This window comes from Lepus europaeus, chromosome 1, assembly GCF_033115175.1.
Source record: "Lepus europaeus isolate LE1 chromosome 1, mLepTim1.pri, whole genome shotgun sequence".
Classification (NCBI taxonomy): Eukaryota; Metazoa; Chordata; class Mammalia; order Lagomorpha; family Leporidae; genus Lepus; species Lepus europaeus.
Genome location: NC_084827.1, coordinates 153,432,894 through 153,460,384, shown reverse-complemented (window position 1 = coordinate 153,460,384; position 27,491 = coordinate 153,432,894). Strand labels below are relative to the sequence as shown.

Below are 27,491 nucleotides of genomic sequence, written 5' to 3'. Positions count from 1 at the left end.
AAATCAAAAGTTACAAAAAATGTCCAAGTAGCCTTCTCTATTTAATGCCAATGGGCAAAATATGTGATTATGACCAATGTAGCTTTGTTCACCACCAGTGGTAAAGATGCATTAGCCTGTAGTTCCCAGAGGGCCAGAAAGAGAAGCTAAGGAAACCAAAGCTGCTTTTAAAGTGTTTAACAAGGCAGAAACTGGAACGGATGTGCCACAAACCGATATCCATTACCACAAAGTAATTGCTAAATTTTCTTGTAAAATAGCTCTCAGCTGGCCTATTCAACATGGCCCTGTTATAGCTAAAAAGAGCATCCAACTTGTGATTGTTGTCATGAAAATAGCTAGCAGTAGCATATACAGTAGCTGCAGAGAAGAAAACAATATGCCTCAAGAAACTTTCTGACAGATTGAAATCTATATCAACTTCTCTAAACATTGTAATAGGATGTATCTTTTAACAAATATTTTTCTAAACCTCTTGTCTGGTGAATTACTTATCAGTATTTTATATGTTTTAAATTACCCCATAAAATTAATTAAGGTTGATACTCAAGAATAGTGGCACAGTTCTAGAGAGGATTTCAATGAACAAGTGATTAATTAATAGAGTGACACAAGTTGGTAGTATGGAATCCACAAGAGACAGGGATAATTTTTATCCCTGCCGCTAACTGTGAACCCTTGTACAAGTTTGCTTTGGTGCATAGATCTTGGCTTTCTTCTTGTTTGAAGAGAGCTGCAGCAGACAACATCTACTGGCTACTTGGTAGACATTTCCCTTGCTCTGGTGTGGGTTTAAGAGTGAGGAACTGATCCAGTTCTGGCTAATGAAATGTAAGGGAAAAACAGGGGAAAGTCTTTATTACCAAATCAAAACACACATTCTTAGGAGGAGAAAGAATGTACCATTTTTCTTTCTTGGCTGGAATATAAATATGATGTAAGAAAGTGCTGCAGCCATATTGTGACTTTGAGGCAAAAAGGGTGACTGGAAAAAAAAAAAAAGGAACATGGTAAAACAGTAGGATGTAAAAAGACGAAGGATACTAATTCTTTGATGGTATCACTGAACCACTGGTCACATTTGTGACAGTCTGTACTTGTGTGTCACTTCTATGCCATCTGAAGTACTTCATATTTGTCAAATGAGTCATAAAGTTATGTGTACAGCAGGTTGAGAGCATAAGCTTTGCTATTAGTTCAGCAAAGAAAGAATATAGAAAGGGGGCAGAATATCTGCTGAGTAGGCACTAGGCAGGCTGTCATCTTAATCATTTCTCTGAATGAAAGTTTTGGACCAGCCAGCTTTGTGGCTCACTTGGTTAATCCTCCGCCTGCGGTGCCATTATCCCATATGGGCGCCGGGTTCTAGTCCCATTTGCTCCTCTTCCAGTCCAGTGCTATGCTGTGGCCCGGAAGGGCAGTGGAAGTTGGCCCAAGTGGCCCTGCACCCGCGTGGAAGACCAGGAAGAAGCACCTGGCTCCTGGCTTTGGATCAGCGCAGCGCGCCGGCCATAGTGGCTATTTGGGGAGTGAACCAACGGAGGGAAGACCTTTCTTTCTGTCTCTCTCTCTGTCTATAACTCTATCTGTCAAAAATAAATAAATAAATAAATAACTGGACCTGGATAAAAATAGGAGATTTGTGGAGCTCCCTATTTTCTCTACCAAAATTGAATGATTTGTTTCCTCATAGGATTACCACAGATGTTTTTATTACAATAATGTAAATTTGGTTAATCAGGAAATGCATTCCTACAGATGCTCGGATCCTGTAGTCCAGTTTAGTGTGAAATGCTGCCTAACTTATAAGTCTAAATGAAATGAAGCAATCAGGATACTCTGTTTCCAGATAATAAATAGCACTCCATTTATTTCTGGTGCTTTATTGAGACTGACACTATATAAGGCTTCATTGTGTACAAAAAGAGGAAAGAAGTTACTGTGTGCTATTTCTTTCCTTTCTTCCATTTAAAGAGTATTGGAAAATGAAGATCATTTTCAGCAAAAAAACTGACTACATTCTAATACCAAGGATGTGAAAGAACTCTGGCTTTCATACCCATTTGCAAGTTTATTGTATTCAGTATGACACCAAATTTAACAATAACAATAATAATAATGGGAATTACTGTAAAAACTACCATTTATTTTAACTTCACTGTGTTGCTTTACATGGACTTCCCATTTAATTCTTACTACATTCCTAAAACCATTATGAGGTCACAATGGTCTGTTAAAATCGGTAATTTCATATCTTAGTTGATCTTTCTGCTTTTGTTAAATACAAGACCAGTGCAAAATAAAAGAAGGAGACTTACTTAATTCTTCTGAAATCTGAATTATTTGGAGAATGTTACATAACAATATTACAGAAGTGTTTTCTAATCTGGGTTAACCACATGTTTTTGGAAACCACTCATGTCAGATTCTTTATCTTGTTTTTAAAAACGCATAAGCCCCTTGAGACTCAGATTTTGTTTGCCTCTTTCCTAAGAGAAGGTGAACTAACTTTGGGAGCCTTATACATCCCGGGATCTCTGCCTGAAATACTCTGTTGTCCTTCTCACAGGATACCATTTTTGATATAGACTAATTTATAGTTAGGCAACTGGTGCTCGAAGAGATGCAGAAAGATCATATAAGCAGGAAGGAATAGATTCAGGTTGATACTCGGTTTTACATGACTTCATAGATCAAGCTATTTGTATATGACAACATTGAGAATATATAACTACATAATTGTTTGATTTCTGCTTTCTTTTCAAATCTTGTTATTAATATAAAGAGGACAGATTTTATGGATTTCAAAAATACTATTCTAAGAACGTAAGGATACTTCTCGCCTTCTCTCATCTTTCCTTCCTTTTTTTCTTTTAATTTTTGCCATAACATGCTTTTAATTTACTTTATAATCACAGGCTTAATACACCACTAACCATCATGTTCAACAAGTAAAACGTAGAAAGACCACTATTCCACAGTAGTATAGCCAAGGGTTATAAACAATAATTAAATCCTAAGATGTCTATTTCATTCTTATAAGTTCAGTGTTTTTTTTTTTTATTTTTATTTTTTTATTATTATTCTGTATGTTCCCTACCACAAATCAGAGAAAACATACCTGTCTTTTTGGGTCTGACTTATGTAACAGCATACAGGTCTCGAGTTGCATCCATTTCATTGCAAAAGATAGGATTCCATTTATGTCTATGCCTGAGTGGTTTTCCATCATGTATATATACCACATTGTCTTTATTCAATCATCAGTAGAAAAACATCTGGGTTAATTCCATCCATACCTTACCTATTGTGAATTGAGCTGCTATAAACATGGGTTACAGATGACTTTCAAGGTGTTGCACTAACAATGCACACACACTTTGTGACACTGAATAGGTATGTATATTCTTGCTAACCCAGTGGTATACCTATATACAAACATAGAGATGGCAATTTCTGCATGTATGTATATATACAGACACCCATACATATGTAAAATGAATGTGACTATATAAATTTGCCTTAGATCTTATTCAAGAAAAAATTAGGAGCTTAAATTGTAACAAAAACAAAATACTAATTTGTATGCTAAAAGCAAACAATAAAGTACATTTTAATTTGATGTTTTGTCCTTTCACTCTTGGAGGAGAAAAATATGGTTAAATTATATAGAGAACAATGTCTTAGGTTAATAAGATACTAGCCATGTGACTGGGCTAACAATGTACAACATGCTCAAGAGTGTTTTTCTCACAAGGTCAACTGATTAATATTTATTCCAAGTCCTATTCCATGAAAACAAAACAACATTAAAAATAATAGTTACCTGCTCTTTGAATTGTACTAGGTCTTATGTTTCTGATTTAGAGACCCAAAAGTGCAGACCAGGCAATTTTCCAAAGAAGATGCCTTGCCAGAGATGGCTTTAATCTGCAAGAGGATACTGCACAGTGGAATCTACAAAGCCTTAAGACACAGACAGATGGTAAAGTGTAAATTAAGATTAGCACATTATAGAAAACTCACAACTACCTTCGGTAATTAGTGGAGCATAAATAACCTAATTTAAATGTGCTAAATAATGAAATCACTGCTACCCCCACCCCCATGCATTCAGAACAGGAAACACCATTATTTCATACCTAAAATCCACTTAAAATTATCAGTAATGTTTTTCTTTAAAGAGTGACAAAAATAGCTTTGAATTCCATCTTATCTGTTTCCCTTTCCACTGCCTGTGTTCTCATAGATTGTTTAATGAGCAGTGAAATGACCAGAATGTTCAAATTTAACAAAGCCTGATGCAATCTTGACCCTGGCCTTTCAAGCCCTGAATAATGAAGTATCTGCTATAACTGTGTTTCAATGTGCCCATCACACCTGTTTCAACTCCATAAAAATATGGATGATTTGCAGTGCTGACTTCAGACAATTAAATCTCATTATTGGCTTAGGATAACTTAAAAAATGGATTAAGAGTAAAAGACCAAGTAGTCCATAACTGCAATTTGGTTTTGCTCTTAGCTAATAATTCAATGGTTTCTAAAAAAAATTGCTAATATATACATTAATGAGTATCAGCACTTTACATGGGTTATGTTATTTAAGTTAAGAAAGAAAAAACACACACCAACACCTATAATGAGGCACCCCACTGACCAGAAGAGAAGCTTTAGCCTCAGAAGTGAAATGCCTTGCTCAAGGTTACGTATCCCTATTCTGGCCTAAGCAGTAACTTGGGAAGATCAGGAGCATTAATTGGAAGTGGAAGAAGGAACAACATTCAAAAATCATACGCAAAAATAATTATTCTAAAGCTTTTAGGTTTATATAATAAGATTATTTCTAACTCCACCATTTGGGGCAAGTCCGATTGAACATGTCCAAAATTGTACATCTCCTCCCTCTCTTTTTTCCCACTCTCATATTTAACAGGGATCACTTTTCAGTTAAAATTTAAACACCTAAGAATAACTGTGTCTTAAATACAGAGTTCAACCAATAGTACTAGAACCACAACAACAACAAAAAATATTAAAAAGGATAAAGTATTAAGTTGTACATCAACAGTAAGGACAAGAGCTGATCAGGTCATTGTTTCTTATAGTGTCCATTTCACTTCAACAGATTTCCCTTTTCGTGCTCAGTTAGTTGTCACCGATCAGGGAAAACAAATGATATTTGTCTCTTTGGGACTGGCTTAATTCACTCAGCATGATGTTTTCCAGACTCCTCCATCTAGTTGCAAATGACCGGGTTTCATTGTTTTTTACTGCTGTATATTATTCTATGGAGTACATGTCCCATAATTTCTTTATCCAGTCTACTGTTGATGGGCATTTGGGTTGGTTCCAGGTCTTAGCTATTGTGAATTGAGCTGCAATAAACATTAAGGTGCAGACAGCTTTTTTGTTTGCCAAATTAATTTCCTTTGGGTAAATTCCAAGGAGTGGGATGGCTGGGTTGTATGGTAGGGTTATATTCAGGTTTCTGAGGAATCTCCAGACAGACTTCCATAGTGGCTTAACCAGTTTGCATTCCCAACAACAGTGGGTTAGTGTCCCTTTTTCCCCACATCCTCTCCAGCATCTATTGTTGATGGATTTCTGAATGTGAGCCATTCTCACCGGGGTGAGGTGAAACCTCATTGTGGTTTTGATTTGCATTTCCCTGATGGCTAGTGATCTTGAACATTTTTTCATGTGTCTGTTGGCGATCTGGATTTCCTCTTTTGAAAAATGTCTATTGAGGTCCTTGGCCCAATCTCTTAAGTGGGTTGTTTGTTTTGTTGTTGTGCAGTTAGAAACACGCCAGGGGATTCCAATACAATCCCATCAAGGTGGCATGTACCAATGCCATCTCACTAGTCCAAGTGATCAATTTCAGTTCACAATTGATGACTCTGATAGGTCTAAGAGTGAAAGGGATCACACAAACAAGACTATGTCTGCTAATACTAACTGATTGAATCAAAAAGGGAAAAAACGATCCAACATGGGAAGTGGGATACACAGCAGACTCATAGAATGGCAGATGTCCTAAATAGCACTCTGGCCTCAGAAATCAGCCCTTATGCATTCGGATCTGGCTAAAGAGCCCATGAGAGTATTTTAGGCATGGAAAGCCAAGACACCCTGGCAAAAAAAAAAAAAAAAAAAAAAAAAAAGAAAGAAAGAAAGAAAGAAAGAAAGAAAAGAAGACCTAAATGAAAGATCTCTGCGCGTGAGATCCCAGTGGAAAGAACGGGGCCATCAAAGAAGGAGGCACCTTTCTCTGAAAGGAGGAGAGAACTTCTACTTTGACTATGACCCTATCGGAATAAGAGCAAAGTCGGCGAACCCTAAAGGCTTCCATAGCCTTGGCAACTCATGGCTAGAGCCTAGGGAGATTACTGACACCATAAACAAGAGTGTCAAATTGTTAAGTCAACAACAGGAGTCACTGTGTACTTATGTCTCATGTGGGATCTGTCCTTAATGTGTTGTCCAATGTGAAGTGATGCTATAACTAGTACTAAACAGTATTTTTACATTTTGTGTTTCTGTGTGGGTGCAAACTGATGAAATCTTTACTTAGTATATACTGAATTGATCTTCTGTATATAAAGATAAATGAAAATGGGAAAAAAAGAACAACCTGGTGTTAAATTGGAAATTGCATAGAAAATTAATCAATTCTTAAAAAAATATGTAGGATCTCTGTCTTTAATGTGCTGTACACTGTTATTTAATGCTATAACTAGTACTCCAACAGTATTTTTTCACTTTGTGTTGCTATGTGGGGACAAACTGCTGAAATCTTAATATATACTAAACTGATCTTCTGTATATAAAGAGAATTGAAAATTAATCTTGATGTGAATGGAAGGGGAGAGCGAGCGGGAAAGGGGAGGGTTGCGGGTGGGAGGGAATTTATGGGGGGTGAAGCCATTGTAATCCATAAGCAGTACTTTGGAAATTTAAATTCATTAAATAAAAGTTAAAAAAAAAGATTATTTCATAGACAGTCTCTCCTCCCAAAGCCAAGGTGAAAATTCTAAGTCTTCCTCACAAGCTGCAATAAACACTCCTACTACTACCACTCTGTTAATCTTGTCATTTTCAAGATTCTTTTGATGTTGGGGTACAAGCTTCAAAAAAGAGATACAAACACTCAGAATGAAAGAAAGTTCTAAGAGAACTTCACATATTTATTATTTTAAACAATTAGGAAAAATTAAACTTGATCTCCTGTTTGAACACAGGTTTTTTTTTTTTTTTTTTTTTTTTTTTTTTTTTTTTTTGACAGGCAGAGTAGACAGTGAGAGAGAGAGACAGAGAGAAAGGTCTTCCTTTGCAGTTGATTCACCCTCCAATGGCCACTGCGGCTGGTGTGCCGCGGCCGGCACACCACGCTGATCCCAAGGCAGGAGCCAGGTGCTTCTCCTGGTCTCCCATGGGGTGCAGGGCCCAAGCACTTGGGTCATCCTCCACTGCACTCCCTGGCCATAGCAGAGAGCTGGCCTGGAAGAGAGGCAACCAGGACAGAATCTGGCGCCCCGACTGGGACTAGAACCCTGTGTCCCGGTGCCACTAGGCAGAGGATTAGGCTGTTGAGCCACGGTGCCGGCTTCACACAGTTCTAAAGCAAGTGTTCTATGTTGTACTTTCTACAGAAAGATGTATCGACAGAAAAACATCATTTTAGATTGCTCTTAAAATCTTTAAAACAGAAATGTGGCATTTAAAGAAATCTTTTAGAATATAGAAATGAATACAAAATAGTTTTAAACATTTTCTAAGTAGTTTACCCACTACTGTGGTTTAAGATATCATTGATTCAGGACAAGGAAGAATTGTATTCTATTGAGATTTATGAACACAACATTCGCTTACATAATCAATACGCATAAAGAGAACTTGTCAGAGTTCCACTGCATTAAGTAATGTTTCATATATTACATTTTGTCTTCGTTTTTATGGAATTTTGTTCTTATATCTATGAAATATAAGTTAATTTCAAAATATATGACTAAAACCTCAAATTTCTCTCTTGCAAAATGATCTATCGAAACCAAAATACCCTATGTTGTGAGTTCTAGGTTCACATCTAAGTAAAAGATGGAGTAAATACAGTGAATTCTAGTAAAGAAGGGTGAAATGAAAATACCCCAGCACTGGAGTCACAACAACCTAGCCAGGAATCCTGGCTACAAGACTTAGCAACTGTATTCTGGAGCAAGTACCTCATAGGGGAATGGAACATCTACCTTGCAGAACTGTTGAGGAGAATGAATGAAAATATGTAGGTAAAACTAAGCAAGATTCAGAATTTAGTCAAACATTAAGACATCCGTTATGATGTTGGTGTCCCACATCAGAGTTCTTGGGTTTGATACAAGGCTCTGGTTCCTGCTAATGCAGACCCCAGGAGGCAGTGGTAATGGCTCAAGTAATTGGGTTCCTGTCATCCACCAGTGAGACTTGGATTGAATTTCCATCTCTCAGGCTTAGGCCCTACTCAGTTCCAGAAGCCACTGTTGCATGCATCTGGGGACAGAACCAGTAGATGGGATCTCTCTCTGTGGCAAATAAACAATTTTTTTTTTGCTTTTAAGAAATGAAGATTAGGTGAAGCTTTTTTTCCCCAAGACAAACTCACATTCCTCATTTCAAGTTTTAAATCTGAAAATGAATACATATTCAAGTTTAATTAAATAATGAGTCACTGAAAAATACAATAAAAATTTTAATATAATTTGAATTAATTTATACCAGGGGAGACTTATATGTAATTTAACAAGGCAACTAGCATAATTAAGAAAAAAAATCTGGAGTATCTATACCATGACTATATTTAGATAAAAGTTTAATGAACCAAAAAATCTTACACATTCTTCATAAAAGGTAAATTACATGATTTTTTTGGATAATGTACTTTAGAAGCTATAGGTATATGTATATATTATACATTATTTCTTTTTATGTATTAGTTTGATCATCTTGTGCTTCAAGGACTTTGAGGACAAAAACATTGTTTATGTGCTTGTACTACATCATTATCTAGTACACTATCGAGAAACTCATAGCCATTTCATTAGTATTTGGTGATTGATTTGTAATTAAGCCATGTCCTTTTAAAAGTCTAAAATAATTGTATTGTGGTTCTAATAAAATCTAGGCTCATGATTAAGACTCTTACTGATGGTCTTGCATGTGCTATTTACTTCTTTCACCTGCCTCATTTTATCAAGAAGCAGCATTGCTGCATTACTGACCAATATGAGCTTAATTTCCTTTCTCGTGATCACTCACAAAGGTATGAGCATAATGTTTGATGGTTGGCCCCAGGGCCAAACACATTATATATGTCATTGCTAATTTTCAGATAGATAGTAGTGTCTGGCTCAGGAAGGTTATATAGCTCACCTAAGGTCACAGAGCATCAGCTGTGGAATATTTTGATCATAAATACAGATCATCTCTGGCAGTATCTGACACACAAAGCTGTTGTCTGATTTTTGCCACAGGGAATTTGATGTTTTGGATTTCTGCCTGGGAATATTGTCTCTGTTAAATAATTTCCAAGGGGTTAATACAACTGATGATGTAATGAGATGGAAGAACTACAAGCTGAAAATGTTTAGAGGAGGGAGGGAGGGAGGAAGTGGTGAGACAGGATTGCATTTTGTATTCTTGACCTTGGTAGGGACTGATGTTTAGACTGAAATGTTTGATAGTAAATTTCTGACCATGATTTCGACATTTTTGGTATTTTATTTCAACACATTTGTGGAAAATACATATTGTGAAAAATTTATGCACATTCCTTTTTTTTTTTTTTTTTTGCACCAAGGTATACTTACCTTTAAATTTCAGTTTCCATGAACATTTTGAAGTACTCTCATATCACTAGCTCACAATGCCCAATGCCAGAAAATCCTCTAATTTTTTTTTTCTGTGAAAAATGATGGAATGAACTTAATTCATGTTGTTCTATTTCCACAAGGAAGTTGAAATAAAATGTAATTCAACTGAAGAAATCAGTGGTTCAGAGCAAAAGGACAACAGACCACCTATTATTTTTCTCTGTATACAATGTTGGATATAAAAAGAATAATAATGAATTGGTTTTGGAGAAACAAAGTAGACATTGGAAAAGATGAATACAAATGTGTTGGCCATTTGGGATTAATATGTACAATTGTCCACAATATCCAGCTCTACCTCTGAAGTTAATGAAACACCGTGAAGTAAAGAGGCTGAAAAAACAAGTATTTCTATCCTGGTACTGTTCACATTGATTTTTTCAAGTCTGTTACTGTATACCTAAACTCTGCTCAGTGAGGAGGAAGTTAACTCACTCTTAAACAGATAGAAAATGCTTAACAAAGAATCTCATTCTTGCTATTATTTATGAAAAAATAATTGATGGCTTCCCTATTGCCTTTGAGAATCAGGTACATCTCAGTAGCTTTTTTTAACTCAAGTCTATAACAATACAACTTCTGGTGTTACAATAATATGTTAAAATTACCCATTTTTTTCCCAATTCTCATTATTGAAGACAGAAAAGAATAATCTGGAATAACAACTTAAACTTTTACTTAAACCTTGTGTTCATTTGACCTGCTGATCTTAAAAGTGTCCAGTTTGATTACCACTTTAGAGATTACTTGTAGTGTTACCTTTAATACGTAGATTGTTTCTGTTTTTACAGAATGCTACATACAAAGACAAACTAACATTAAATATGAACTGGGTAGTGTTTCTGTAATAAACTTGAATGCACTGAGTTTGGAATCAATTGCTGGACTTAATTGATTCTATGTTCACCTCTGCTCCTTCACAATTCAGCCACTCATTTGACTTAATTTATGATATGAATCAGAACAGTGGGACTAGTCATCCAATGAAAGCAGTATTTTCTGAAGAAAAATAATGAAAAATTTTCATGCTGAGTGTCTTTATAAGATCTAAGAAAACAAAGTCAAGTTTGGCCTTTAGGCTGCGATGTTGATTTGGAAATTATAGAGCTCAAAAAGGAATCCTTTCTCTAAAGAATAATCATTGTAAAAATTAAAAGAACGAATAAGAAAGGAAGGAGGAGGGAGGGAAGGAGTGTGGGCAGGAGGGAGGGTAGGGTGCTAAGTATCACTATGCTCCTAAATCTGTATTTCTGAAATACATGAAATATGTTCACCTTATATATATTAAAACAATAATAACAAAAAAACCTTCTAACTATTTTTCGGCTTAAAGATTCCATGTGCTGTCTTTTCTTAGGAGTATCATTTGAATGAAGATTACAATCTCATATTTACATTAAATAATAAATATTATGAACTTTTAAAGTTAATAATCTGATTCTGGTTATGTATTAATGAGGTAGTGTAAATTTATTACTGATGAACTCATGGGAAACTCATTTGTTGATTTACTCAAACTACATAAAAATCACTCTAGTTTGGAATAGCAGATTTGAACATCATTTCATTTGATTATTGTCCACAGCCCTTGCCTATTTTCCTGCCAGGCAGTAATCTTTTTACATTTTATTTGTTGAATTCTTTATTTCACAGAACCATTAAGCCTTTTACTATAAGTTAAAAGTTATTTTAAAAAATTAAGTTGAAAAAAATTCAGATTGACCAGAAACTAAATTGAAGACACAAACAATGAGCATGTTGTGTCAAAGAAATACCTGCACCACCATGTTTATAGTAGCACTGTTCACAGTAGTCAAAATATGGAATCAGTCAAGATGTCCATCATCAGATGAATCGAGAAACAAAATATGGTATATATACACAACAGAATATTAATCAGCTAAAAAAAGAATGAAATTCTACCATTTGCATCAAAATGGATGCAACTAGAGGACACTGTGCTGAAGGAAATAAGCCAGATGCAAAAAGACAAATACCGTGTGTTCTCCTTTATACGTAGGAGCTAGGTTAAAAAAGAAAAAAATAACCAAAAAATAAAACTAGAAGAAATGCCTGTGTGTGTCAGTATTGCTGAAAATATAGTTTGTTTTTTTTTAAGGTTTTATTTATTTGTTTGAGAGGTAAAGTTACAGACAGAGAGAGGGAGAGACGGAGAGAAAGATCTTCCATCCTCTGGTTTACTTCCCAGCTGGGCCAATCCGAAGCCAGGAGCCAGAAGCCTCTTCCGGGTCCCACAGATGGGTGCGGGGACCCAAAGACTTGGGCCATCTTCTACTGCTTTCCTAGGCCATAGCAGACAGGTGGATAGGAAGTGGAGCAGCTGGGACTAGATCTGGTGCCCATATGGGATGTCGGCACTTCAGGTGGAGGATTAACCTACTGTGCCACAGTGCTGGCCCCACAAATATAGGTTTTCAAAGTTTGTTTTATGCTGTGTCAAACCAATGGTTAAGTATGCTATACTATTATAGCTTAAATGATCTTTGATTACATAAAAATTTACTGTATATGGGTAGAATGGTCATCTTTACATTTGACTATCATTTCTAGTCCTTGCCTATATTCCTGCTAAACAAGGATCATTTTGGGTTTTAACTTAACTCTTTATGTAGTAGAGAATTAAACCCTTGACTTTAATATAAATTAAAAATATGTTATTTCAAAAACAAACAAAAAAAAAAAGAAAGAGAGAAAGGAGGAAGGAGGGAGAGAGGAAGGAAGGAAAAATCAATATTTTCTTAGAATTGGGTCTATGAACTACATTGAGTCTATTAAGAACAAACCATAAAAATAAAACTAAAACTAAAAAAAAAAATCAAGAAAGAGGCTGCATCCAGCAACTGGCCTATACCATCAAGCTTTGCCTAAATATGCTCTGTTACATTCACATAATGATGCAATTGCCTAATATCAGAGTTCTGGGAACAAACCTCTATTGTTAAGCAATACATGACAGTAATAAAGAATTATTGCTTTAGCATAGGCAAAAATAAAAGTCACAAGTCTGAAATATTTCCCACTGTAATAAATAATTTACTTATAAAAAGTGCCTGATGAGTAGATTTTTTAGTTAATATATCGACAATATACACTGACTTAAGATTGCTCGTATTTCTTAGGTGGGCATCAAAGTCCAACTCCAGAGGCATTAAAGGAAAGGAGGCAAATATGTTTAAAGGCATGGCATGCACTAGATAATCACAACAGTTCATATTGTGAACCCAAATATATTAGAATGAAAACCACTAGGGGATCAGCTAAAGATTTGAATTACATGGCGTTTATTTGAGAAACATTGAAATCTATTTTGAAAAAAAAAATGGCCTGTAGAAGATGATTTATAGCTATGGCAGAACATTTAATGATCTTGTATTGAGTAATAGGTCATATATACTCTCTCTATAAACTTGTATCATCTACATTTAATTTTTCCATGTTTATGGGACCATAATTTGCTTTGCATTGTATCTAAATCCATAACCAGCCCTAAAACTGCAAACCAAAACCCTAAATTTTCTAGGAAATTCTAAGCTTCAACTACCTGGCTTTCTTGATGTCACTTCAAACCTAAGGTGAATCACAGTGAAAAATCCACTAAAGTCTCTGGCAGGGATTATGCTGACAGCTGGAACAACAATATGGAAATGTTATATAATTTTGTGTGTGTAATTTACATTTGCATTTGTCATAAGTAAACTGAAAGCAACTAATCCAGTTTGTAGCACAGATCAAGTTACCAATAAATGTTTAGGAAAATAATTATAAAAATTAGCTAAACAGTTCTGAAATAAAAAGTATAATAGTTTAAAATATCAATTTATTATAATTTATCACATTTTTATCCATAACATCATTCCAAGAAAGTTTTAAAGAAGCTATTTTTGGTGGCTTTTTTATATATGCAAAATTCATCCTAGGTTTACTAATATGTTACCAAATATTTTTATTATTTTTCACTGGATTTCAGTGAATAGAACAAAGACCTAGAACACTCCATCTCAGTTCAGTTACCACTATGTAATAAATCAGGTTTAAAGGAAAAGATAACTAGAAACAGAGATAAGAAAATTTCTAAATTATATTAGCTTCTATATTATTTAAATCAAAAAGTTACATTTAATTTGGTGTCACTGAGAAACTTTCAGAACTAGTACATGCAATCTTTCATTATTTCTCAACAGTTTTACTCTGGCTTGGCAATTTATGAATGGAATCTAAAATTATAAACCTATAAAAATGTACTAATCATTCTTCCTTATTATTCGCTTCCTGACTTCCTTTTTACTATCATTCAAAGCTATGCATTAGTTTTCCTCTGCAATAGAAGGTAGCTATCTTGCAGGGCTACAGGGGAAGATGTCACTGAGCCAAGCATGCATGGCTATCTACATATTTATGGATGAAAAGGTGCTTAGAAGGACAATGGCAGTACAAAGTGCTACTGAAGCTTTGTAAGGTTCAAAAACCTGTCTACAACACTGTCACAAACTTGGAATTCTAAGGGATCCTTGGAATTGTTACCATGATCTAGTGAAGTTTTCAAGGATAAATAGAGAGGTGCATTTTACTGGCACCAAGAGTGAGGGGTGGGAACACTTTCAAAAGCATAGCATAAAGAACCAACTGGGTACATGCTACCACTCAGACGAACCTTTAAAAATACTATGCTAGTGAAAGGAGCAGTCACAAAAGTTCACACGTTGTAAGATTCCATTCATATGACTATCTAGAATAGAGAAAATCTATAGAGATACAAAGTTGATTAGCAGTTGCTTGGGGTATGAGAGGAGAGAAAGGGTTAGAAAACTGTGGGAGGTGGTAGCTAAGAGTACCACTGGCTTTCTTTTTGAAAAAAGAAATATTTAAAATATTGACTGTAGCAATGATTGTCACATTTCAGAGTACCTGAGTTCAGTTCCTAGCTCTCCTCCCAATTCTCAGAACTGTGGGAGACAGCAGTGACAATCCAAGTCGTTGGGTCCCTGCAATCCACATGGGAGACCCGGATTGAGTTCCCAAATCCCAGGTTTGGCCTGGTCCAGTTCTGGCTACAGTGAGCCTTTGGGGAATGAAACAATGAATGGGAAATCTCTGTCTTTCAGCCTTTTAAGTAAATAACTAATTCTTTAAAATTGAACTGCTAATACAGAGCAATAATTTGCTTAGTTACTGAAATGTGACTCCTACAGAATTTGTGGCAATTGAGACATTCTTATAATAAAGTTTACGATTTAGGTGGATAAAATTGACGTCTATATAAAAAAGAGCCAAAAATACATCAAAGTCTGCAGTTAATTTGATTATTTGACATATTTATAGATCAAGTTTATACAGAGTGATGTAGAAGGACTGATCAGTGTTGCCTTAGTACGTTAATTTGAGGACCTCCAGAATGAAGTCCCTTCTCCCCCCCCCCCCCAAAAAAAAAATACACACACACACACACACCAGGGGCCAGCACTGTGGCATAGCAGGTAAAGCTGCCACCTGCAGTGCTGACATCCCATATGGGCACCGGTTCAAGTCCTGGCTGCCCCACTTTCGATCCAGCTCTCTGCTATGACCTGGGAAAGCAGTAGAAGATGGCTCAAGTCCTTGGGCCCCTGCACCCACGTGGGAGACCCAGAAGAAGCTCCTGGCTCCTGGCTTCGGATCAGCTCAGCTCCGGCTATTGTGGCCAACTGGGGAATGAACCAGGGATGGAAAATCTCTCTCTCTCTCTCTCTCTCTCTCTCTCTCTCTCTCTCTCTCTCTGCTCTTCTTCTCTCTCTCTGTAATTCTGACTTTTTTTTCCACAGGCAGAGTGGACAGTGAGAGAGAGAGACAGAGAGAAAGGTCTTCCTTTGCCGTTGGTTCACCCTCCAATGGCCGCCACGGCCGGCACATCGTGCCGATCCGATGGCAGGAGCCAGGTGCCTATCCTGGTCTCCCATGCGGTGCAGGGCCCAAGGACCTGGGCCATCATCCACTGCACTCCCGGGCCACAGCAGAGAGCTGGCCTGGAAGAGGGACAACCGGGACAGAATCTGGTGCCCCAACCAGGACTAGAACCCCGTGTGCCGGTGCCACAAGGCAGAGGATTAGCGTGTTGAGCCACAGCGCTGGCCAATTCTGACTTTCAAATAAAACACAAGCACACACACACAAACACACACACATACCAATTTCTTCTATTAGGTGAGAGTACCACCAAAGCCTCAGATGAGTAAATCACAGACCTTGTAGTAGTTTGAGAATAGGAACTATTCAGACAACAACCTATTCTACTCAAGTGTCCTTGGACAAAACCATCAACTACTCATTACCTCTGGCTCCTTATCTGGAAAATGGAGATCCTAACAGTAACTACCTTGTTGTAGGAGCTGAATGACATAAAACCAGGAAATAGATTAGCCAGTGCTGGACACACACAGTATTCAAGAAACGTTAGCTATTACTAATGGCAAACTAATAAAGAGCATCACATTTGCTACTTACAAGGTTCACAAACAATCAAGTGCTTTGAGGTGGAGGTTCCACAGTTTTGGTTATCTTGGTATTTTGCTAGCCACTTGGGGCAGCCAGGTTCCTGGATGGCTCTGTGGAGCCCCAGTTTCTAGGGATCCCCTGGTTCGTTCTTCCAGCAGTGAGCTTCATTTTCTCCAGCTGGGCTGGATCCTGCCTCTAACCTCCATGTGTTAATATAATTACTGGAAAGGTCTCTCTTGAGCGTTGTCCACTCTCATACCTGGACCAGCCCTTTCCTTGCCCCTGTCTCATGCTAGTTCTCTTGGGAATGGTTTTGATGGTGTGAACAACTCTCCTAGCCTCTCATGGAAAGTGATAATACATTCGCTTTCCAACACAAGCCAATTTAGGTACAGATGGACCCCCAGAACAACGTAATACCATTATTCACACTGATTGAACCAGAAGTAAGCCCTGATAACTAGATACTTGTATTAATAAATTACTTAAATTAATAATTTATTTGAGAGTGAGAGATATAACTACCCTTTGATTCATACTGCAAATGCCTGCCATGGCCTGGACTGGGCCAGGCTGAGGCTGGGAGTCATTCATTCAGTTCAGGTGTCTCACACGGGTGACATGAACCTAACCACTGGAGCCATCACCTGCTGCCTTCCTGGTGCGCATTAGCAGGAAGCTGTAGTCATGAATGGAGTTGTAATTTGAATCCAGACACCCAAATAGGGGATATGGGGGTACAGTTAATGGTATCTTAATGGGTAGGTCTAATACTCACTTCCAAAGCATATGTTTAAATATTAATTTTCTGGTTTCTTACTTGTTTTATTTTCACTATGGACATTTCAGAAAGTACAAAACAGTAAAAAGAAGCAGAAATATACAGTATATGATTCTACCACTCACATATAGTTATGGCACTCATTTTTGGAAAATTTCTTTTCTTGCTTTCTTGTATGAGGAATTTATAAAGCATTAGAAATTAGTATTATTTTTTAGCATGATAGAGTTCTCTGGGGATGAGGACTTGGCTTAGTGGTTAAGACATTAGTTAAGATACCTGCTTTCCACACAGGAGCACCTGTGTTCAACCTGCCCTCTGGCTCCTGACTCAGGTTTCATACTAATACAGACCCTAGAGGGCAGCATTGATGGCTCAAGTGATGCCACTGCTGCCACCCATACAGAAGATCTGCTTTGAATTCTTGATTCCTGGCTCCTGCTGATGAGGGCATTTAGGGAGTGAACCAGTAGATGAAAGAGATCTTTTGTCTTTGCTTTTGTGGAAAAAAAAAAGATTTATTTATTTAATTGAAAGGCAGAGTCACAGGGGGTGGGGGTGAGAGAGAGAAGGAGAGACAGAGACAGAGAAAGAGATATCTTCCATCCACTGGTTCATTCCCCATATGACCACAATGGCCATGGCTGTGCCAGGACAAAGCCAATAGCCTGGAACTCGACCCAGGTCTCCTATGTGGGTGCAGGGGGCCAAGAACTTGGGTCTTCTGCTGTTTTCCCAGGTGCATTAGCATAGAGTTGGTTTGGAAGTGGAATAGCTGAGACATGAACAAGCATCCATATAGAATACTAGCATCGCAGTGGGCAGCTTAACCCATTGTACCACAATGCTGGCCCAGGATATCTCTTTCTCGGTTTTGCTCTCAAATTAATTAATTAACTAGTTTTTATAATAAAATAAAATTGTCTGCAGATAGCTTTAATTAATGATAGACACATTGTAAATTTTATCATTAAATTGCAGAATTTAGTTAACATAACTTAAATTTTAAAAGTTATTTTAAACCACCATACCAACAAATAAGTTGTATCTGTAAAGCAATACATATCTCAAAAATATTAAAGATAACTTTTCCTCAACATCTGACTTATTGTTTTCAAAGCTAATATGCATAAATGTAGCAAATGTGCTTTTTATAATTATATTGTGATAGATTGTTTCAGAGTCTTGAAAGGAATGTTTGTATTTTCTTTGCTGTAGCACTCAAAAGTAATAATCACTAGCACACACTAGGCAGGCTTTCTTAGGATAAATGGCTTTAAAAGCCTTGATATTTAATAAAATGAGAGAAAAATGTTGAAAGAGGAACAGCAGATGTTTTGCTACAGAGAACACAGACAAAATAAGCCAAAAACTCAAGAAAGCTCAGGTGCAATAAGAAGTTAGAAACAAAAGGACATTATTTTTATCTTTTTCTATTAATCTATTACTTATCCTCTTTCATTTTTTATGGGGCAGAAACTATTTGTATTTCCCATTTATCATACCATATCATATGCTCAGCATAATATGATGATCTGGTTTTGATCAGAAATTAAACATAGCAAAGGCACATGGATAGTTTACAAATGATAAAAATACTTCACAGCACCTGCAATAATAGTAGATTTAGTATTTCTTCGATTAGTAGATACGTGATTTGTCCATAACATGGAAAATCTGAAGATTAATGGAACACTTTGAATGCAATGCCACTAAATACTGAGAAACTACTAGGATAATGAACAATCTGGAAAAAAATACATATTTGTGAATCATACGGAGAGGGAATAAACTTCAACTCAGTTGTTTCAATTTATATAACTGGGAGAGTGTTAATCATCTGCTAATGTTCAGATTCATCAACTGTAACAAAAGGTGGGTGCCCTTATTATTGAATGGATATAAAGAAAACAATAATAATATACATTAGACAGTTAGCTGGCAGTCTGGAATTTCTCAAATGTACAATGTATTTTAAACACAAATCACTAGTTTATTATTTAATTCAAGCTGAGAAAAATACTTTGCCTAACAAAATTCAGATAATTTTAAGGTCTCAAATTATACAATTTACAAGAGATTGAATTTCCTGTCTTTATTTGTTTTATAATCTTGTAACTGAACCATGAACATTCAGTGCAGCTCTAATAATATGTACTTCCCCTTTTGATTAACAAGATCAGCAAAGGATATAAAATGTTGTTTATTACCCACTTTCTCCTTCTTCAGTAAAGGAAACCCCAAATATTAGTTGGGCACATGCTTATTCTTAATATGATCACAGTTCATCTTTACAGCCAAGTATGGTGGAATACTCAGTCAATGCAATATGAGAACACGAGGCATCTTTATCTCATTTCTTCTTCCTGCTCTCTGGGATGCACATGCCATGAGATGCTGTGAACTGAAGTAGCTCTCTTGGAAACAAAGTGGATGCTGCATGTTGAAAATAGTCGGGGAGGGGGCTGGTTCTGTGGCATAGTAGGCTAATCCTCTGCCCGAGGCACCGCAATCCCATTTGGGCACGGGTTCCTGTCCTGGATACTCCTCTTCCAACTCTGGCTCCCTACTATGGCCTGGGAAAATAGAAGATGGCCCAGGTGCTTGGGCCTCTGCACCCACATAGGAGACTGGGAAGAAGCTCCTGGCTCCTGGCTTCAGATTGGCTCAGCTCCAGCTGTTGTGGTCATTTGGGGAGTGAACCAGTGCATGGAAGGCCTCACCTCTGTCTCTCCCTCTCTCTGTAACTTCACCTCTCAAATAAATAAATAAATAAATAAAATATTTTTAAAAAAAGCTCTCCTTCAAGATGCATCATGTCTAACCCACCCTCCCTGGATTTCCTCTTGGAAGAAGAGCCAAAGCATTAAAAAAAAAAAGTCAGATAAAAATACAGAGGGCTTCTTGCCCTTGATGATGGTGGAGTACTTTGTCAAACTTGGATTGACTTCAGGTACTGTCATTCTATACTTTTCGTTATTCTCTTCTGCATATGTCAAAATCAAATATAATGTTATTTACTGGTGTTTTAAGCCCTTGGCTGTAATTTAAAAATATATTATCTCAAAAACTAAAAGAGAATGAGAGAGAGGAAGATAGTTAGGAGGGCTGCAGAGGGAGAGAAGGAAGAAGGGAATATCATTATACTCTCATTGTATTCTTACATTTATATCTATGGACTACATTGAATCAGTTTTCTTTGTATTAATACCACATTAACATAAAAATAGTGTCATTAAAATAAAATCTATTCCCAATACTCATAGAATTATTGAATTCATTTCCTCTCTACTGTCACTAACGGAAAAAAAAAAGAACAAAAAATGCTGTGCCGTAGCAAATGGCCAGCAGTCTAGAAGTAAGTAATTGGTCGAGGATAGAGAGTAGCACAGTTAAAGGTTATAGCTAAAACGGGAAATGCAAATCTCATAGGTACTTAGTGACATGCATGTTTTCTCAAAGTATTCCTTGCTTCACTCTCGGTCATTTTTCATGTCACTGATGCACTTTAGGGATGGATGTATCTGTTTTCCTGTAAAAGGAATTCTACCTTTAGGGCAATTTAAAAGGGATTTTACAGGACCTGCTATTATTAAGATACTGAATATGTTGATAAATAAAATTCCTGGTCATCAGAACACTTTTTAAGAGCTGTTTTAATGGATTTAGTACTAATGTCATTGCTTTTTATAGCGGATATATGCTTTCCTCTCTCATACCAGACAGCATTCCCCAGCCCACAGGTTCAATTACTATCTCTTTATTAAAGCAGACATACAATTGTTGGATGATAACTTATTCAGTTTAGTTGATGTGCAATGCATTGAATACATTGGTTTAGACTGAATGCCCTCCTAGTTAAATACTGTCTGGTAACAATAGATTTTCAGTTCCCAGGCTTGCTTGTTTCCTTTCTTTGTGCAATTCCCTTTTTGCTCTAACATTGTAAACAAAGTTTCTGTGCTCTCTTCACTTTTGAATACTGCTGATATGTCATCCATGCCACCACATTCCTGTTTGAAATCCTCCTTAGTTCTTATCTATAAACAGCAAACTCCATTCTGAAAGACAAATAGCACCTCCTTATACTTAGACACAAACATACGTTAGGAAACATAATTAACTGGTCTTCTCCAGAAAGAGGGCTAGTAATGTGAACATACTTTTTAAACGGTTAATAAAACATTAAAGAGAAATAATAGGAATATTCAAAGAGTTAATGGTAAAGGTATACTATGAAAAATATGCATGAATTTCAAATTTTTTGCAAAAGAAAACCTATCTTTTAATTCCATTTCCATGGAAATATTTATATTCATGAGTCCTAATATGACCTGGATTTGGCTATCCATTCCAAGATTCCAAATCCCGGTACTCTTTCAGCTGTACTGCAAAGTCTGAGAAATAGAAGCCAAGCTCGGAAAAGACTGAGCTGTCAATATCTTACCCAAACCAAAATTAAATTAAAGGTGAAATGTGGCATCTTAAATACTTTTCATAAATGAAAAAAGTAGCTTTAGTAGAAAAACAAATTAAATATACTTTTTAAAATTAAAGCAGATGGATTATATAAAAATCACAAAATGGGCTTCATTTCTTTTTTTTTTTTTAATAAAGAAGTTTATTTTGGAACACAGTTCTGGTCCAAGGTCAAAGGAACACACTTGGTGATGGCCTTATTTTTTTTTTAAAGTTTTATTTAAGATAAACAAATTTTGTGTATTTCAGGCATACAAATGTATGCACATAGTGGTACTAAAGTAGAAATAAAATTGTATACTTGATATGCCAAAAGTCTGAGAAGCAATAGAAATAATACTATTTATACTATCTGTGCAATATTTGCTATTCTATTTCGTACTTTAGCTTGATACCCAGTTATTAATTTTGAATATCTGCCCCAGAGTCAAGGATCTGGTACAGAGTTTAAGTTGCCACTTTGGATGCTGGCATCCCAAAGCAGAATATCTGGTTTCAATTCTATCTCTTCTTATGATTCAGGTTCCTGCTAATGCACATATTGAGAGCTAGCAGGTGAAGGCTCAAATACTTGGGTCCCTAACATTCAGATTGCAGTCTATACGAAGTTCTGGGCTCCTAGCTTCACCCTGACTCAGCCTGATAGTATACACATTTGGAAGATCTTTGTCTCTCTGCCTTTCAAATAAAATAACAAAAAAGCTAAATATATAATGTAAATTACAAAAACATTTTGTCCTGAAGATTATAGCTCATCATATAATAGGTTCTGGGCTTGAATTTCTGTATTTGCCATGGTTGGGATAGTGGATAGAGGGTAGTGGAAGTAGGAACATAAAAAGGGAATAGGAATTACAGTCCATTCTTGTAGAAACCTGAATTTGGACATTTTCTAGACAAAACAAAATTGATGGCCTCTGCACTACAAAGTTCCAAAAGAACACATCATTTTATAAATTCTGCCCACTAATCCTGCAATTGAGTAAATAAATGTTCAGTCATTGCATTACTTGAGATAGATAATTTAGTATAATAATAGCCCCTTTGGGTTCTCTGAAGAAATGAATCCAAAGAAATTAGAGATTTTGAAATTTTTTTTTAATTCACAAATGCAACTTGGGTTTTACCACTTTTATTCAAATGTTAACATCAGAATCACTTGTAGGATTTGATAAAATGCAGGTTGCTAGGCTGCATGCACACATTTCTGAAGCTCACGGTCTGGGGTGGGGTCCGAGAAGGTGCATTCCTAACAATTCCCATTGATGCTGATGCTGCTGTCTAGGAACCACTCACTGAGAACCAGTGTCCTGCATCAAGGAAGATCACAGGAAGACAAGGGGGTACTCGGCTTTCAACTCTACGAAGCCACAGCCAAACATGATTTTCTGCTAAGCGGCTAAGAATGATGTGGACGAGATGGTTCCTTAATCAAGTATGCTGGCCGGCGCCGTGGCTCAATAGGCTAATCCTCCGCCTGCGGTGCCGGCACACCGGGTTCTAGTCCCGGTCGGGGCGCCGGATTCTGTCCTGGTTGCCCCTCTTCCAGGCCAGCCCTCTGCTATGGCCCAAGTCCTTGGGCCCTGCACCCACATGGGAGACCAGGAGAAGCACCTGGCTCCTGGCTTCAGATCAGCGTGATGCACTGGCCGCAGCGTGCCGGCCGTGGCGGCCATTGGAGGGTGAACCAATGGCAAAAGGAAGACCTTTCTCTCTGTCTCTCTCTCTCACTGTCCACTCTGCCTGTCAAAAAAAAAAAAAAGAAAAAAAAAAAGAAAGAAAAAATCAAGTATGCAACCTCATTGCTGTGAAGAAACCCGTTACTAGGATTGGAATTGTGAGGAGTCTGAGAAAAAGCAGCAGAGTTCATGTATTTGAAGGGGAAAAGCAAAGGCCAGTCTATGAAAACAGTGACTGGGTTTATTGAAATATTACTGACCACCTTCTATGTGCCAAAAATTGGGTTGGGGTTAGGGATTCATCAGTGATCAAAACAGAAAATATCTCTACTCTCGTGAACATACAGGAAGCAAACGAAATAATGTCAGAAAAATGCAAATCATATCAGATATATCGATAAAATATAAGCAATTGAGAAAAAAAGGGTAAAGGAGGTCAGAGATAGTGTACTTTTTTCACACAGGATGTAGGAAGGATGCCTACCAGATATCAGACATAAGAGCTGTCACAAGAAACTGAGACAATTCCAACCAGTAACTTTAGCAAGCACTAACCCCTTAGCCACTAAAATTAGTGTAAACAACTCCAGAAAATGAGAATCAGGAACTCATGGAAGTGTCTCTGTTTAGATAACTACCACACTCATACATTCACAGACCTCCTAGTATAAGTCAATCCTGGAGAGAAGAGAAAATATTTGTTGGTTTTATGATCAGTTAGCTTTGAAGATTTTGCACTATATCCCATCCAATGATGAGCTGTGGAGGACCGGGCTTGGGAAAGAAATATCCACATCTTATATCTCAGATCTGAAATGAAACTTTTCTAACACACACTGGCCCTCATTAAAAAAAAAAGAGAGAGAGAGAGAGATGCTGTTTAATTTCTTTACAGTGGGTATTATAGTGATACTTCCTTTTTTTCACTTTCAGGATGACAGAAAATAGTCAAAACCTAGGTCAGCTTATACTTCCGTAAGAATCAAGAATCTTCTAGTTAGAATGCAAATCATATGAATTCTTCAGTATTTCATGATTATTTTTCAACATACATTACAGAGACAGAAGGATGGAGGGATTTGCTCCTGGGGAGAATTCTTGCTCTTTTAAAAATATAAATGCTTACATCCTGAACAGCAAATGCTCAAGTATCTCAGCCATATAAAGATATAATGCTCCAAACAGATACTTAAAAAAAAGAAGAGGAGGAAAAAGACTAAATCCTGAGAAAGATCTCAGCCTCTCCTATACCCTGCTGTATATAATTTTGCATTCTTTGAAATGGATTTCCCACCACTTTCAGAATATCATACCCTAAGACACTTAGTGAAATGTACAGTGTGCTTTTGTATATCATTACTATTTCATCTCTTGGCTCTCTGCATTTCATGAGGTCACTTCCTAGACTTAGTTTCCTCTTTTAAACCACAGCTGCACCACATTGAATGTTGTACTCCAAAGTATGAGATATGAAAGAAAGTTATTGGGCTTTCCCAGTCTACTGCTAGTTGAAAACACTTTCTCAATCATGATTTCTTTTTAAAAGCCCGCATCTGTAGAACTATGTAGAGAAATCTCCTTGGTTTTGCTTTTTAAGCTTTGAAAATTATAAAATCATGATATGAGAAGAATTCCATTTTGACAAAATGAAAAACACAAAAATTCTTCTACTCAGAAAAAAAAAAATAACCAGAATGTAACAGGAAAAATAAATGCAAAAATAGAATTGGCTGGAGACCAAGAAAAAATATTACAGGAAATGAAACTAATCAGATACTAGTGAGGACTTTTCTCCTCCCCCCAACCCCAGACTTTCTTAGGAGGAAAAAAGAAAATTTTAAAGAAATGTAGAAAGCAGCAGTTTAGATAAACTTATTCATGTTGTTTTGAAGCATACAGAATTCCAAGTGGATATACACTGTAGCAAATACAACAGAGTTGCTATTTAGTGGAACTTGCCAAGTTAATCTTGGAATTCTTCTAGTATACCAGTGAAATTTTAGTTAGAAGAGTTGGGGCTTTTGAGAAGTAAAGTCTATAATTATGCACGATACCCTTTTCTGGAAGCACAGTCATCTCCATTCCCAACACGTGACCACTCCAAGGTTCTGTCCGTGTAGGAGCAGACTTGTTATGTCAGAACCCTCAGCAATAGCCATTAGCTATAGATTAGATTCCATGAGTTAACAGTCCTCTGTATGCTGGAAAAGTTTATAACATTAAAGTTATTACTGTCATTCATTTATCATGATTTATGACATATTATTTGGCTATTTTAGTATAAAATATGCCAATTTAAAACAATTTGATGCCTAGGTAAAAACTGAAGAGTATCATTTCTAAATATGAACATAGAAAATTGATTTTTGTGTTTTCTAAAAGAGATTTAAAAATAACCACAATTTATTTCCTAGAGGTTTTTAGAAAACCAATGTCAACCAATCTGCCAAATTTTCAGGGATTCTGAAATTAAAAAAAAAAAAAAAACAGAACAAAACTGGCTAAATCATGTAACCAAAGTAATTGTTAAAAAGTTTGACAGCTTCTGGATACATCTGCAGAGATAGTAGATTCAGGACTGTAAATGAAGGAAAATAATCGATTTAATTTCTAAGATGTTATTTGAAAAATAGGTAATATATGGAAAAAAGCTGAAATATACATTAGAAACAGTATGACTCATCTCAATTTATAAACAAGAAAAGTAATTTCTTGAGATTTGAAATTCATTATTCAAGGTCACACAAACAGCAGAAGAGGCAAAAATTTAACTTTGGTTTCGGGATTCAATAGGACTTTGATGGTCACTAATTATCATGGGATAAGAGATGTCCAGTTGTAAAATACCAAAAATTGGATGTAGAACTCTTTTCACACTCATGTTTTGACCCACAGAAGCTAATTCACATAAATTACTGAAGGTCCTGAGACACTGTATAATCATTTTACAATGTTCAGGAAAAACACATAAGGATTTAAAGAGGATAACAGAAAAGCTTTCTGTATCAAAGTAGCTTATTGAATTTCTCTTTTACCCACTATCCTATCTCACAATTATAATAATGGAAGTAGATTAATGTGTACTTTATGCAAGTCTATCATATATATTATCTGCTAATACTTTATCTAGAATATTATTGTTATCTCAGTCATTTTCTTTGATTACTGTTACCTTAATTTTTATTCTCAGTTTTTTAAGACTATTCACATCACTAAGCATCAACATTTTGAACCCAGGTCTATATAACTCCACAACCTATATCTGTATACATGGCAATACATGGCTTAATTCTTAAAAAATTATCTGATCCTGCCTCTATCCTCACAATTATCTAATAATATCATATATCTCCTTTTCAAAATATACTAAAGAACCTATTTCCTCCTGCCTGTGAAAAATTTCATATTCCTGAAATTTGGTAGAAATAAACATTAAAACGGATTCTAAATAAGGATAAATAAGATAACCAGGGCCTTCAGAATGAAAGCCTTTACATATTATTGAGTATCTAACGTGCCTTCTCAAGGTTTCTATGCCAACCTCTCTAGAATTCTAAAATAAGATGTGAGACAACATTTATACACACCACAATATGTATCCTTCGACGCATTAAACTGTTTCCCTGTATTTCTTTTAATAAGCCCAAATGAGTTTTGAATATTTAACAAATGAGAGAAAATAAAACTATTATCAGTCATCAGTAAGGCAAGCAACATAACTTTTGTCTTTTTAAAAGAGTGAAGTCTAAAAAAATAGACTTGAAGGAGATTTCTCATTTCCGTTAACATCTTTTTATGTATATCATAGTTAGTCACAGGCTTTCAAAATAGATTTTTTATAAAAGTTATGCTCAAGATATAAACCACACTAAACCCTGAACACTGAATCCATAGAAGACAAATCTGGATATCTAGGGTACTTCAAGCCTTGATCAGACCAACCAATAAGAGAAAAAAAAAAAAAAAAAACTCAAAAGCTAAATAGAACTGAACAGATCTGTTGATCCCTCTCATGCAGGTTGGAGGGGTACTTCCTTACTTACCAAGCTCCTGAAGGGTAAGTACTGTGGTGTGATTGAGGGCTGACTAGCAGGACCCTCCAAGGTAAAGGAAGAAGTGGCTACTGTAAGACCTGGAGGGCAAGGGGGGCATGGTG

General features: G+C 36.3%; 1 protein-coding gene across 14 annotated transcripts in view; it reads right to left on the bottom strand.

Moving 5' to 3' along the window:
- Nucleotides 1-27,491, bottom strand: part of MAP2 (microtubule associated protein 2) — a 318,054-nt gene that overhangs the window by 182,085 nt on the left and 108,478 nt on the right. The window lies entirely within an intron of this gene.